The sequence below is a fragment of the Triticum dicoccoides genome, chromosome 6A (assembly GCF_002162155.2).
Source record: "Triticum dicoccoides isolate Atlit2015 ecotype Zavitan chromosome 6A, WEW_v2.0, whole genome shotgun sequence".
Lineage (NCBI taxonomy): Eukaryota > Viridiplantae > Streptophyta > Magnoliopsida > Poales > Poaceae > Triticum > Triticum dicoccoides.
Genome location: NC_041390.1, coordinates 609,878,882 through 609,894,498, shown reverse-complemented (window position 1 = coordinate 609,894,498; position 15,617 = coordinate 609,878,882).

Genomic DNA, 15,617 nt, shown 5'->3' with positions numbered 1-15,617 from the left:
CTAAGGAAATGTTTCTCGTTTATGGAGGTGACGAAGAGCTCATCGTAAAAGGTTACGTCGATGCTAGCTTCGACACAGATCTGGATGACTCTAAGTCACAAACCGGATACGTGTATATTTTGAATGGTGGGGCAGTAAGCTGGTGCAGTTGCAAGCAGAGCGTCGTGGCGGGATCTACATGTGAAGCGGAGTACATGGCAGCCTCGGAGGCAGCGCATGAAGCAATTTGGGTGAAGGAGTTCATCACCGACCTAGGAGTCATACCCAATGCGTCGGGGCCGATCAAACTCTTCTGTGACAACACTGGAGCTATTGCACTTGCCAAGGAGCCCAGGTTTCACAAGAAGACCAGGCACATCAAGCGTTGCTTCAACTCCATTCGTGAAAATGTTCAAGATGGAGACATAGATATTTGTAAAGTACATACGGACCTGAATGTAGCAGATCCGTTGACTAAACCTCTCCCTAGAGCAAAACATGATCAACACCAGAATTCCATGGGTGTTCGATTCATCACAATGTAACTAGATTATTGACTCTAGTGCAAGTGGGAGACTGTTGGAAATATGCCCTAGAGGCAATAATAAAAGCATTATTATTATATTTCCTTGTTCATGATAATTGTCTTTATTCATGCTATAATTGTGTTATCCGGAAATCGTAATACATGTGTGAATAATAGACACCAACATGTCCCTAGTAAGCCTCTAGTTGACTAGCTCGTTGATCAACAGATAGTCATGGTTTCCTGACTATGGACATTGGATGTCATTGATAACGAGATCACATCATTAGGAGAATGATGTGATGGACAAGACCCAATCCTAAACATAGCACAAGATCGTATAGTTCATTTGCTAGAGTTTTCCAATGTCAAGTATCTTTTCCTTAGACCATGAGATCATGTAACTCCCGGATACCGTAGGAGTGCTTTGGGTGTACCAAACGTCACAACGTAACTAGGTGACTATAAAGGTATACTGCGGGTATCTCCGAAAGTGTCTGTTGGGTTGACACGGATCAAGACTGGGATTTGTCACTCCGTATGACGGAGAGGTATCACTGGGCCCACTCGGTAATGCATCATCATAATGAGCTCGGAGTGACCAAGTGTCTGGTCACGGGATCATGCATTACGGTACGAGTAAAGTGACTTGCCGGTAACGAGATTGAACAAGGTATTGGGATACCGACGATCGAATCTCGGGCAAGTAACATACCGATTGACAAAGGGAATTGTATACGGGGTTGCTTGAATCCTCGACATCGTGGTTCATCCGATGAGATCATCGAGGAGCATGTGGGAGCCAACATGGGTATCCAGATCCCGCTGTTGGTTATTGACCGGAGAGCGATCTCGGTCATGTCTACATGTCTCCCGAACCCGTAGGGTCTACACACTTAAGGTTCGGTGATGCTAGGGTTTTAGGGATATGTATATGCAGTAACCCGAATGTTGTTCGGAGTCCCGGATGAGATCCCGGACGTCATGAGGAGTTCCGGAATGGTCCGGAGGTAAAGAATTATATATAGGAAGTGCTATTTCGGCCGTCGGGACAAGTTTCGGGGTCACCGGTATTGTACCGGGACCACCGGAAGGGTCCCGGGGGTCCACCGGGTGGGGCCACCTATCCCGGAGGGCCCCATGGGCTTAAGTGGGAAGGGATCCAGCCCAAAGTGGGCTGGGGCGCCACTTCCCCTAGGGCCCATGCGCCTAGGGTGGGGAAACCCTAAAGGGGGGGGGCTTGCTTGGGGGGCAAGCCCCCCACCCCTTGGCCGCCGCCCCCTAGGAGATTGCATCTCCTAGGGCCGGCGCCCCCCCTAGGCCCCCCTATATATAGTGGGGGGATGGAGGACCTCTTACCTTTGCCTTTGGTGCCTCCCTCTCCCTCTCCAACACATCCTCCTCCTCCATAGAGCTTGGCGAAGCCCTGCCGGAGTACTGCAGTTCCATCACCACCACGCCGTCGTGCTGCTGCTGGAGCCATCTTCCTCAACCTCTCCTTCCCCCTTGCTGGATCAAGAAGAAGGAGACGTCACGCTGACCGTACGTGTGTTGAACGCGGAGGTGCCGTCCGTTCGGCGCTAGGATCTTCGGTGATTTGGATCACGTCGAGTACGAATCCCTCATCCCCGTTCTTTGAACGCTTCCGCTCGCGATCTACAAAGGTATGTAGATGCATCCGGTCACTCGTTGCTAGATGAACTCCTAGATGGATCTTGGTGAAACCGTAGGAAAATTTTTGTTTTCTGCAACGTTCCCCAACACACCACGCCGTCGTGCTGCTGCTGGATGGAGTCTTCCCCAACCTCTCCTTCTCCCCTTGCTGGATCAAGGCGTAGGAGACGTCACCGGGCTGTACGTGTGTTGAACATGGAGGTGTCGTCCGTTCGGCACTAGGATCATCGGTGATTTGGATCACGACGAGTACGACTCCATCAACCCCGTTCACTTGAACGCTTCCGCTTAGCGATCTACAAGGGTATGTAGATGCACTCTCCTTCCCCTCGTTGCTAGATTACTCCATAGATTGATCTTGGTGATGCATAGAAATTTTTTAATTTCTGCTACGTTCCCCAACAATCACTGGACAGCGGTCAAAATTATTCTTAGAGGACTAAGGAAATATTTTTCGGTTATGGAGGTGATAAAATAGTTCGTCGTAAAGAGTTATGTCGATGCAAGCTTTGACACCAATCTAGATGACTCCGAGTCTCGATCTAGGTACATATTGAAAGTGGGAGCAATTAGCTAGAGTAGCTCCGTGCAGAGTATTGTAGGTATAGAAATTTGCAAAATACATACGGATCTGAATGTTGCAGACTCGTAGACTAAAATTTCTCTCACAAGTAAAACATGATCATACCTTATTACTCTTGGGTGTTAATCACATAAGCGATGTGAACTGGATTATTGACTCTAGTAAACCCTTTGAGTGTTGGTCACATGACGATGTGAACTATGGGTATTAATCACATAAAGATGTGAAATATTGGTATTAAATCATATGGCGATGTGAACTAGATTATTGACTCTAGTGCAAGTGGGAGACTGAAGGAAATATGCCCTAGAGGCAATAATAAAGTTGTTATTTATATTTACTTATATCATGATAAATGTTTATTATTCATGCAAGAATTGTATTAACCGGAAACTTAGTACATGTGTGAATACATAGACAAACAGAGTGTCCCTAGTATGCCTCTACTAGACTAGCTCGTTAATCAAAGATGGTTAAGTTTCCTAGCCATAGACATGTGTTGTCATTTGATGAACGGGATCACATCATTAGAGAATGATGTGATGGACAAGACCCATCCGTTAGCTTAGCACTATGATCGTTTAGTTTATTGCTATTGCTTTCTTCATGACTTATACATGTTCCTATGACTACGAGATTATGCAACTCCCGAATACCGGAGGAAGACTAAGTGTGCTATCAAACATCACAATGTATCTGGGTGATTATAAAGATGCTCTACAAGTGTCTCCAATGGTGTTTGTTGAGTTGGTACAAATCAAGATTAGGATTTGTCACTCCAATTGTCGGAGAGGTATCTCTGGGCCCTCTCGGTAATGCACATCACTATAAGGCTTGCAAGCAATGTTACTAATGAGTTAGTTGTGGGATGTTGCATTACGGAACGAGTAAAGAGACTTGCCGATAATGAGATTGAACTAGGTATGATGATACCGACGATCGAATCTCGGGCAAGTAACATACCGGTGACAAAGGGAACAACGTATGTTGTTATGCGGTTTGACCGATAAAGATCTTCATACAATATGTAGGAACCAATATGAGCATCTAGGTTCCGCTATTGGTTATAGACCGAAGATGAGTCTCGGTCATGTCTATAAAGTTCTCGAACCCGCAGGGTCTGCACACTTAACGTTCGATGAAGATCGGTATTATGAGTTTATGTATTTTGATGTAACGAATGTAGTTCGGAGTCCCGGATGTGATCACGTACATAACAAGGAGTTTCGAAATGGTCGAGATATGAAGATTGATATATTGGAAGGCTATGGTTGGACACCGGAATGGTTTTGGATGAGTTCAGGCATATACCGGAGTACCGGGGGGTTACCGGAACCCCTTGGGGGCTTAATGAGCCTACATGGGCTTTAGTGGAAGAGAGAGGAGGCGGCCAAGAGGTGGAGGCGCGCCCCCCAAGCCCAATCTTTCCCTTCATTCCCCCTCCTATTATGACTAGGAAAGGGGGGAAACCTACTCCTAGTAGGAGTAGGAATCCCCCTTGGGGGCGCACCATGAGGCCGGCTAGCCCCCTCCTCCCCTCCTTTATATACGGGGGAGGGGGCACCCCATAGACACACAAGTTGATAAATTGTTTTCGCCGTGTGCGGTGCCCCCCTCCACAGATACACACGTCGGTCATATCGTCGTAGTGCTTAGGCGAAGCCCTGCACCCGCAACTTCATCATCACCCTCAACAAGCTGTCATGCTCACGAAACTCTCCCTCGGCCTCAGTTGGATCAAGAGTACGAGGGACGTCACCAAGCTGAACATGTGCAGATCGCGGAGGTGTCGTGCGTTCGGTACTTGATCGGTTAGATCGCGAAGACGTTCGACTACATCAACCGCGTTTCTTAACGCCTCCGCTTTTGGTCTACGAGGGTACGTAGACATACTCTCCCCTCTCGTTTTCTCCTAGATATGTCTTACGTGATCGTAGAATTTTTTTTGAAATATACTACGTTCCCCAACGTCATCTATAGAGATGTTCTGTCAATATTCATCTGCTTCTGACTCCACCTGGGCCTCTAGACTATGAAACTCACCTAGACAAACAGAGCTTTTTGGAGCACAATAGAGTTGTTACCCCGCAGTAGTAGATGCATTTCCACAATGGTTCAAGATACTTTCTAGATCGTTCGCCAACCAGAACCTCAGTTCCGGCGGACACAACATCATATATAGATGTGTTCACAAGATCAAGACCATAGAGGCCATCTAGAAGTCCAAGATGATGGAGTAGGAAAATACCAAGGAGTTCATGAGGGAGATGCACATTCTCTCCCAGGCCAACCACCAAAACATCTTGAAGCTTCTCGTCTGCTGCCTTGAGGTGGAGTAACCAATGCTGGTCTATGAGTGTCTCAACCGACACCCTCTTCCACTTCATCCACTACGAGTAGATTAACACCGACATGCCCATGGATAGTCGTAGAGGCATTGTCATACATGCACTCAAAGACCTACCTGCCAATCCTCCATGAAGACATTAGGAAGGCCAACATCCTCCTCCAGAGCAATTTCATTACAAAGTATTGGACTTCGGGGCGTAGTCAGCATCAAGTGGCAACGCTAAGATTGCGACAATAGTGTAGGAGACCCACGGGTACCTAGACCTGGAGTACCTCATGATGTGTCAGCTAAGACAAAATCAACGTGTACAACTTTGAAGTTGTGTTGCTAGAACTCAATTTCTAACTAGGAAGAAGTCACTATGCTTCAATGGGCATGAGGAGGACAAGAGTCCGGTGCCGCCTATGGTGATCGTGAAGGCCAGGGGGCACGATGAGCTCTTGGACTACCAAGTGAGGAAGGAGATGGGACCCGAGGTATAGGAAGAGGTCACACTCTTTGTGACACAGTATTGACCATGAGGAGGGAGGAGCAGTTGTTCATGAAGGACGTCGCAGAGAGGAAACATTGACAACCGTGGGGTCATGATGGTGGTGATTCAGAGAGAAGGGAGAGGTATCACTTGCTTGGCGGGAGGAATAAGGAGATGTAGGTTATAAGTTCAGACCTCAAGACATCATTGACCTTGAAGGGGGCAATACATCATTTTTAGCTTGTAGATCGGGGTACTCCCTCCATTCAGGTATGTAAGGCTGACGCGGGTTTTTAGGTCTTCAATTTGAGTAGCGAAATGTGTGTAATATGTCACCAACAGTATATGTTTAAAAACTTTCTTTGACAATGAATCCAATAATGTATTTTTACTTTTTAGTCACATATAACACACGTTCTCCTTCGTAGATTGCTTGAAACTTCTCAAGGTTAAGAATCTCCAACGCCCCACGATTGGTGTAGCGACAGACGCTCTCCTAATGAATCTTGTAAACTTGTTTCAGATTACAATCGGACAGCACACCGCCACACCTACGCACATGTGTAGCATTATCTTGGCTGACTTGGCTAACTTGTGCCGAGATGGTTATGCTAGACTAGAGGCTAGGGTGATTTTTCCTCAAGCATATACTGTCCCGGTAGCTTAGGTGATGTGCCTTGCCTGCAGAGCTACAACAAGATACTGATTCCTCCTTTCATGTGCTACACATTCACGCCCTCGCCTAACTACAGTAGCTAGTACGCAGCCGCTGACCTCCTTGCTATTTATACACCCCGAGTTGTGTCTGCATAGAACACAACACCAGAGTCAGAGGAGAGCAGAGCAGAGCAGCCAAGCAAAGTAAAGAGATCAAGAGAGATGGCGTCCAGGGCATTCCCAGCTCTGGTCCTTCTCGTGCTCATCTGCGGCCAGCTCGTGGTCGGCGGCCATGCCCAGCCCTACATCGGCGGCACCAGGGGAGGAGGAGGATCTGCCGCCGGACTGCGGCCACCGACTTCCACCGCCACCCATGGCCACTCCTCCACCATTGGTAATCTATTGCGGTAACCAACCTCTCATGATTTTAGCTGTAATCAATCTCTGCACACAACATCGAGTTATCCCTACTCTACTTCTCCATTTGCTTGCCATTGGTAAACCATTTCATCTCCTGCCATGTCATGACATTTAACCTGTCCCTGGTTCTGAGTCTTCTGACAGTTGTTTGTTTGGGTTGGGGTCATACCAGGAGGATACGACGGGACTGGAAGGCCTTCAGCCATGGGAGAAGACAAGTCCTTCATGATCAACAGCCTGCCGGCGCACGACCACCCGCTTCCTGTCCCGCCGTCCGGTCAGTAGACCATGAAGTGCAGCCGAGCTTGAGACCAACGACCGTGTAGCCAGCACTAAGAATAAATTTGTGTGAAGTTGCTGTGTTTGCAGGATGACTCTGTTTCTGTCATCAGGGGTATAAAATTAAGCAGAATACAACAAACTACTACTAATGTACTGTTGAGAAAGTTGGGAATTCACAGTGCTTTCAAGGGAACATATATAAGTAAGTTTATCCCAAAATTTCGTCTACATCTTACCAAAAAACAGAATGAATTTGTCTCAATGGTGCATGAACGTTTTCGATCTTACACTGTTTTGTACTGAAAAATGTGCATGGTCTAGGCTAGAACGACCTCTCGAACGAAACCACGAGAACCACTTCTCCTTGAGAAGATTGCAAGCAAATACCAAAGAGTAAGGCCGATATCTACATGACTACATCCGATTTCCTCCCTTTGGCCAGATACCAAAACCATCGATCTCTAACTAGAGGCAGAAATACAACTTCACAATAAGCCTCTCAACCTAGCACTAGTTCTAGTGAGTCAACCCTGGCACCACCGCTGCTTCTGCCCATCGCTAGTTTGTGAGAAATCAACAAGGCAAAAATTGAGCCGTTGTCTGTGAAGATCTATCTACAGATGGATGGAGCGGTTGCATCATGTTGGTCAATCGAATTCAGCCAGCCACCGCATCACCCCCGCGGCTCACCATCCATGGATGCCCTACAGAAAGCGCCACCCTATTCAAAAAACGCCAGCGAACTCGAGGGACGAAGATGGGCTTTTTTGTTTCAGGGGATCGAAGAGGGCTGGTCGGCCAGGGTTTGTGGCTGAGGGAGGAGCAAACCAATTTCTTGAGCAATGCCCAGCTTCTTCTTCGCATAATCATAATATGTATTTGGTTTCCTGGCCTGAAAGTATAGTAAATTTAGCTTCCACATCAGCAGAAAAAAACGTGCATTAAAATTAGCCAGAACTGAGGTACATCTAGCATCTTGGTAAGAAAAAAGAAGCGACTGGTAATTTTTTTTGATGGCGTCCTTGATCAACTCATTAACATCATGGCCTTCCTGACCCTAGAAGCAAACACAAATTTCTTTAGTGAGAACAAACACTCCAGTTTTTTTGAGCAAAAGAGGGATGCTGATAGGCAACATGACAACATCTGTCACTACTCGTATCTAGTTGATGAAGGATGTTGATAGTCTGGACCTAATACCAAACAAACCTCGTAGCCAAACCTAACATTTAAGACCCAAGGTCCCAATCAGGACGCCTGCTGAGTATGAGGCACCCATCAGTCCGACGCACTCCTCAACCAGAACATCTGCGGGTATGAGGCCGCCGTAGCCGCCTGCCACCAATTCATCTTCATTGTTGAACTACTGCATCTACCTTGTCCGGTCTAGTTGCTATCGACGCCACCACGACGCCAGACAACGCCACCATCCTGCGCTTGTCCATCATCACACGCCCACCGGCGAGACCTCGCTGCTCCATGCCGCCGAGACCCGTCATCGTCGACGCGAGAGATGGCACGCCACACCACCTCACGCCTCTTCCAACCGGCGCCGCTCCACAAACGATGCCCCCAAGAGGCAACACGACACCGCAGCACCGTCATCGTCTGATCCGGTGATCTTAGGATTTCTCCCGGAGCGGCACAAGCAGGTTGACAATAGTTGCTCGACAATGCCTTCATCAAGGTAATGACATAGACGTCGCCATCACCCGCCATGACCGGAGTCGGCTCAGTTTTCATCGGTGACACTGTCTCCCCAACTCGCCGCCGATGCTAATAGTGGGATCCAAGATCCGTCACTATGAGCTTGGCCAACCGCCTTCGGTGGAGAAGGCAGCCACCACCACCATGCCCGGGCCAAGAGACCCGGATGTCCTCGTGTCGCGAAGATAACCCAGGGGGATCTCCTCTTGCCGTTGTCGACACGAGGTGCAGCCGCAGTAGATCTCGATCTAAATCCCTCGGGCCTAGATCAGATCTCATCACAATCTCATCCGCCAATGGCCGCCGAAGATCTCCTGACCACCGCCAACCCGCTGCGCACTGTCGTTGGAGGAGGAGGGAGATGGACGCCGCTGCCCCCACATGTTACCGCTGGCCGAGGACTGCGCCGCCGCCTCACCACAGGGGCTTCGCCCCGCGGCGTCCTCAACGACGGCGGCAGTAGTGGGAGGCGATGGAGGAGGAGGGCGAAGGGCGCTGCAGACGAGGGCTCCCCGGGGGCGGCGCGGCGCCGCCGCCTCGGGAGAGAGAGGGGCGGCGCAGCCCGGGTTACCAGAAAGCACTTGTCACCTACTCGTACATACATTATCTGGAAGGATGAGGCGCTGCTAGTCCTGCAAGTGAACAGTACCAATTCTCCTCGAGATTGGAGGGCAGGAACAACGCTAACAGGCTCGCATCGTCCATTCCCCGGTATTTCTAGCCACTTCTTTCATTTTAACCATGGCCATCTCAACTGCAAAATCCTTGTAACTTCTCAAGGTTAAGAATCTCCAACGCCCCATGATTGGTGGAGCGACCGACCTAATCTTGTAAACTTCTTTCATATTACGATACCTACGCACATTTGTAACATTATCTTGGCTGACTTGGCTAACTTGTGCCGAGAAGGTTATGCTAGACTAGAGGCCAGGGTGATTTTTCCTCAAGCACATGACCTTGTAATCTGTCCCGGTAGCTTAGAGCATCTCCAGCCGTTGTGCCCCTCAGAAAGCGTTTTTTCGGCCTCCTAGGAGGCACCGGCGGATTTTTTGAGCCTGGGTAGCAAATTTTTCCAGCCGTCTCCACCCCAAGCATCTCTGCACCTCGACCAGCAGGACGCGTGGCGGCAGCTCGAAGGTTCACGAGCGCGTGGCGCGCAGCGAGGAAGAGCACCGACGCCCAGTGCCCCGCCGCGGCCAGCGATGCCAGGAGGAGCTAGCGCACCGCCCGCGTCCATCAGCGAGGCCTGGCCCTTCGAGTAGGCGCCCCACGCTGCAGATCACCACAAGAGCCAGCCTGCGGATGACCGTTGGCTCGGCCCCGCCGAAGGAGGAGGACGTGGCCGCGGCGCGGGGCTCGGCCTACGCCGCGTCGTGGCCGCGCGCCCCGCGCTTGAATCGCCAAGCTCCTTCGAGAGGGGACGCTGGTGCTGCTCGCCGGCGCACTACAGGGCCGCGTGGATGGCCCCGCCACCATCTCCACGTCTTCTTTGCCTCTGTGCTCCAACTACTGGACGGTGGTATGGCGCATGGTGGATGCGCTCCAGCGCGACGCACGCGCCCTGCAACAACTACTTGGCGTGCCCCCTCATGGCCACGCCGCCCAGGCCGCGCCGCCCCCGTCCGCCCATCCTGCCCGCCCCGGCTCCCCACTGGCCGCCGCCAGCCGTGCCGTGCCCGTGTGAGGCTCAGGGTTGCGCCCACCGGTGCGTGGCTCTGGGCCGGGGCCGCTCGGGGCTGGCCGTGGTCGCCATGCTTGGGGCCGGGGCCGCCCGTGGAGGAGAGAGCTGCTCCGGTGACGGGCTCGGTAGCGCACGGAGGCCTGCGGGGGCTGGCTACTGGCGACCAGGCCGGCGGCGTGAAGCTTCTCCTGGGAGGCGCGGCGCGGGGCCGGCGGCGTGAAGCTGCTCCGGGGAGGCGCGGCGCGGGGCCAGCGATGGGCGCCGGGGCCGGCCGCTTGCGGCTTCTCCGCGTTGTCTTTTTTTTGCATGCCTCACGTGGTGGGCCTAGCCAGAAAAAGGAAAGAGAGAGAGAGAAAGAGATTAGAGGCTGGTAGTGGGCCTTTCGCGGCTAAAATATAGCGCCGGCGCCCCCAGTTGCATCCCGGTTTGCTGAGTTTCCCTCGCGAGCGCCGGCCATGTTTTTCGTCTGATCCGGCGAAAAACATGACTGGGATTGCGGCTGGGAGGATTTTTACTCGCCGCTAATAAAAAAAGCTTCTGGGGACCGTTTTGGGGGCGCGGCTGGAGATGCCCTTAGGTGGTGTGCCTTGCTTGCAGAGCTACAAGATACTGATTCCTCCTTTCATGTGCTACACATTCAAGGCCCCTCCAGGATAACCTCCTTGCTATTTATACACCTCGAGTTGTGTCTGCGTAGAACACAACACCACAGACAGACACAGAGAAGAGCGGAGCAGCCAAGCAAAGAACAGAGACCAAGAGAGATGGCTACGTCCAAGGCATTCCCAGCTCTGGTCCTTCTGGCGCTCGTCTGCACCCAGCTCATGGTCGGCGGCCATGCCCAGGCGTACATCGGCGGCGGCGGCATTAGGGGAGGAGGATCTGCTGCCGGACTGCAGCCACCGACTTACGCCCCTCCCCATGGCCACTCCTCCACCATTGGTAATCCATAGCTGCAACCAATCTCTCATGATTTTAGTATGTACTCTGCACACAACATCGTGTTATCGATACTTTACTTCTCCGTTTGCTTGCCATTTGTAAACCATTCCATTCTCCTGTCATGTCATGACTTGTAACCTGTCCCTGGTTCTGACTCTCGTTTGTTTGGGTTGGGGTCATGCCAGGAGGGCGTTCAGCCGTGGAAGAAGAGAAGGCCTTCATGGTCAACAGCCTGCCGGCGCACAACAACCCGCTTCCTGTCCCGCCTTCCGGTCAGTAGACCGTCAAGTGCAGCCGAGCATGAGACCAACAATCAAGTGGCCAAGCACTGATAATAAGAATAAATTTGTGTGAAGTTGCCCTGTTTGTTGCAGGGTGACTCTGTTTCTGTCATCATCATCAGGGGTATAAAAGCAGAGTACACCGAACTACTAATAATGTACTGTTGAGAAAGTCTGGGTTTAAAGTGCTATACCAAGGCCCCTTGATTCAATGGAAAACATAAGTTTATCCCAAATTTCGTTTACATCTTACCAAAACAGAATATGAATTTATCTCAATTGTGTTCGATCTTACACTGATGTTCTGAAAATTGTACATGGTCACTACGATGACCTCCCAAACGAAACCACGAGAACCACTTCTCCTTGAGAAGATCGCGAGTATATCCCAAAAAGGAAGGCCGATATCTACATCCCATCTCCTCCCATTACTAGATTTAGAAATACAGCTCCACGACAGGCCTCTCAGCCTAGCACTAGTTCTACTGACTCAACTCCGGCACCACCACTGCTTCTGCCCGTCGCTAGTTTGCAAGAAATCAACAAGGCGAAAATTAAGTCGTCGTCTGTTGAGATCTATCAACAAATGGATGGAGCGGTTGCAGCATGTTGGTCAATCGATTTCAGCCAGCCACCACATCACCCCCATGGCTCACCATCCACGGATGCCCTGCGCAAAGCGCCACCAGCCCGGTTCAAAAACGACAGTGAACTCGAGGGGCGACGAAGAGCATTTTTGTTTCAGGGGATCGAAGAGGGTTGGCCGGCCGGGGTTGGCGCTTGAGGGGGGATCAAACCGATTTCTTTAGCAATGCCCAGCTTCTTCTTCGCATAATCATAATATGTCTTGGGTTTCCTAACCTGAAAATATAGTGAATTTAGCTTCCACATCACCAGCAAATTAAAGCGGATTTCGACAGACGTGCATATTAAAAGCCAGAGAGAACTGAGGCACATCAAACATCTTGGCAAGAAAAAAGAAGCCAGAACTGAGGCACATCAAACATCTTGGCAAGGAAAAAGAAGCCAGAACTGACAATTTTTTTTAACGGTGTCCTTGATCAACTCATTAACATCATGTCCTTCTTGAGCCTACAAGCAAATGCAGATTGCTTTCGTGCGAAGAAACATTCAATTAGACCTTGATCTGAGAAAAAGAAGGTTACCTTCTCAACAATGCGATCCAAGTGGGGCTTATACTGGACAGCCAACATACTAAAGAATTAGGCGCATATTATAAAATAGTTGAGCGAAGAGCAGAACCAAAATGCTAGCTAGAGATATGAAGTAACAAATGTGAGAAGAAAGCCAACCTGCATGCTCTTCCTTGGAACGTAGATTCGGTTCAAACTCATCTCTGCATGAAAAAATAAACATGGTATTGCCTTTGTCGAAGACCTGCCTCAAGGCATCCTTAAAATCCAGCTGAGTGATTTTGAAGAAAACCAATTGTCATTAAGCATGTAAAGTTGGACCAGACATAGGGGAGGAAACAAACTCCCCTCCCTAGTTTAGCGTATTCAAGTAAGAATCAAACCTTGTGCGCAGTAACCAGCTGCCACATGTCAAAGAGAAAATCAATATTGTTTTTACCCCAAGTATAATCAATCCACACACTATCCGTAAAGTCCTGCATACAAAATATAAAAGAATATCAAACGACATCATAATTTGCAGTGCCAACTAAATTAACAAGTGCTGGAAGGGCATTACAGTGAAGCCTGAGAGAATTGAAGTCTTATAAACATGGGGATGTCCTTCTGCGATCTTCAGTGCATGATAAAACAACAGTTTCCAACTGTCTGGCTCCTAAAGATTAAAACAGGCTTTAGGATGCGGTGCACGAGACTACAGCATCAAATACATACAATTAACCTATTAACCACAAGAGACTTTTGGAGAATGAGCAGAAGTTTACGATTCTTTTTAACATAGTGGTCGACATCATGATTCTCCTCACGGGACCTGCCTGTCAGGTGCAATTCAATCAACTGCGTGCGACAGAAAGGCAAGTCAGAAGATGATGAGATGTAATGAGCAGAAGTTTACGATCGATCACATCGTGCACACCTCGGTTTTACTTGACAGCTTTTCCCAGAACTGGACGAATTCTTGGTCGCCCTCAAGCGTACTACAAGTTCTGTAGTGATATTCCCAGTCTTCATACTCACCCTGCACAATGAAAACATTACCAGTAGCACACTCATTGCTAGTGGGCCTGGGGCAAGGTGACCCGATGTCACCGATTCTTTTTAACATAGTGGTCGACATGTTGACAATCCTAATAGGAAGGGCTAAGGATGACGGCCAAGTAGGGGGCCTCGTTCCGCACTTAGTGGATGGCGGAGTGTCGATCCTTCAGTACGCTGATGATACTATCATCTTCATGGAGCATGATTTAGCAAAAGCAGGAAACATGAAGCTTGTGTTATGTCTGTTCAAACAATTGTCGGGGTTAAAGATTAACTTCCATAAAAGCGAATTGTTCTGCTTTGGAAGAGCTAAAGATGAACAAGAAGCTTATAAACAATTGTTCGGCTGCGAATTGGGGTCTTTACCATCCACGTATTTGGGTATACCAATTCACCATCGCAAGCTGTCAAACAAAGAATGGAAGTGCATTGAGGATCGATTTGAAAAGAAACTAAGCTGCTGGAAGGGCAAGCTTATGTCATACGGAGACCGATTAATTCTTATTAATTCGGTTCTTACGAGTATGCCCATGTTTCTCTTGTCCTTTTTTGAGGTCCCAGTTGGAGTCCGGAAAAGGCTAGACTTCTATCGATCGCGCTTCTTCTGGCAGAGTGATGAATTAAAACAAAAATACAGACTTGCTAAATGGGATATCATTTATAGACCGAAAGACCAAGGGGGTCTCGGCATTGAAAACCTAGAGGTGAACAGATGATTACTCAGCAAGTGGTTGTATAAACTATCTGTAGAGACGGATGCCACGTGGGCCCAAATCCTGTGGAACAAGTACCTTTATTCCAAAACACTAGCCCAGGTGACGGTGAGGCCGACTGATTCGCCTTTTTGGAAAGGACTGATGAAAGTGAAATCGGCCTTTTTCAACAGGACAAAATCTATAGTTGGAAATGGTACTACCACGAGGTTTTGGAAGGACATATGGCTAGGGGAGACGCCCTGGCACTCCAATATCCTTCTCTCTATAATATTGTGCAACGAAGAGAAGCTTACGTTGCAACTGTATTACAGTCAAATCCTCTAAATATCCAATTCAGGAGGACTCTAGCGGGAAATCGTTGGGAAGCATGGATCCACCTTGTGGGAAGATTGATGGAGCCATGGAGGTCCACCTTTCTCAACAACCCGATCAATTGAGCTGGAAACTAATGAAGAATGATGAGTTTTCGGTTAAATCCATATATTTGGATGTTATCAACTCTAGCGTCATTCCGCCTTCGAAACATGTGTGGAAAGTCAAAGTGCCTTTAAAAATTAAGGTGTTTATGTGTTTTGTTCATAAACAAGTCATTCTAACTAAGGACAATTTGGCAAAACGCAATTGGACAGGTTCTACACGATGTAGCTTCTGTGATTCGGAAGAATCCATCAAACACCTCTTTCTCGAATGTCCCTTGGCAAAAATTGTGTGGCGAACAATGCACATAGCTTTTAATATTACTCCTCCGAATACCATCAACACGTTATTCTGGACGTGGTTAGATGGGTTAGATTCCATAACTGCGAGACATATCCGTGTAGGAGTATGTGCTTTATTATGAACAATATGGAACTGCAGAAACGATTTGGTTTTTAACAGAACAACAAAAATTCATTTCTTGCAGGTTATCTTCCGGGCCACTACACTCATCCGTATGTGGTCGCTATTCACTCCGACGGAGACCAGGGATCGTTTGGTTACTGGATCTATCCGATGGGAGATAGTAGCTTGGGATATTTTCAACCGGTTTGGATGGCGGTCATGTAATAGGATATGTGTTTGGTGTCCTATCTTATATTTTTGCCGGCCGGTTGTGGCTATCCTGTCATGTTGCTTTTGCTCTTTGTGAGCTTCTTTATTTTTGAGACCTGAAGA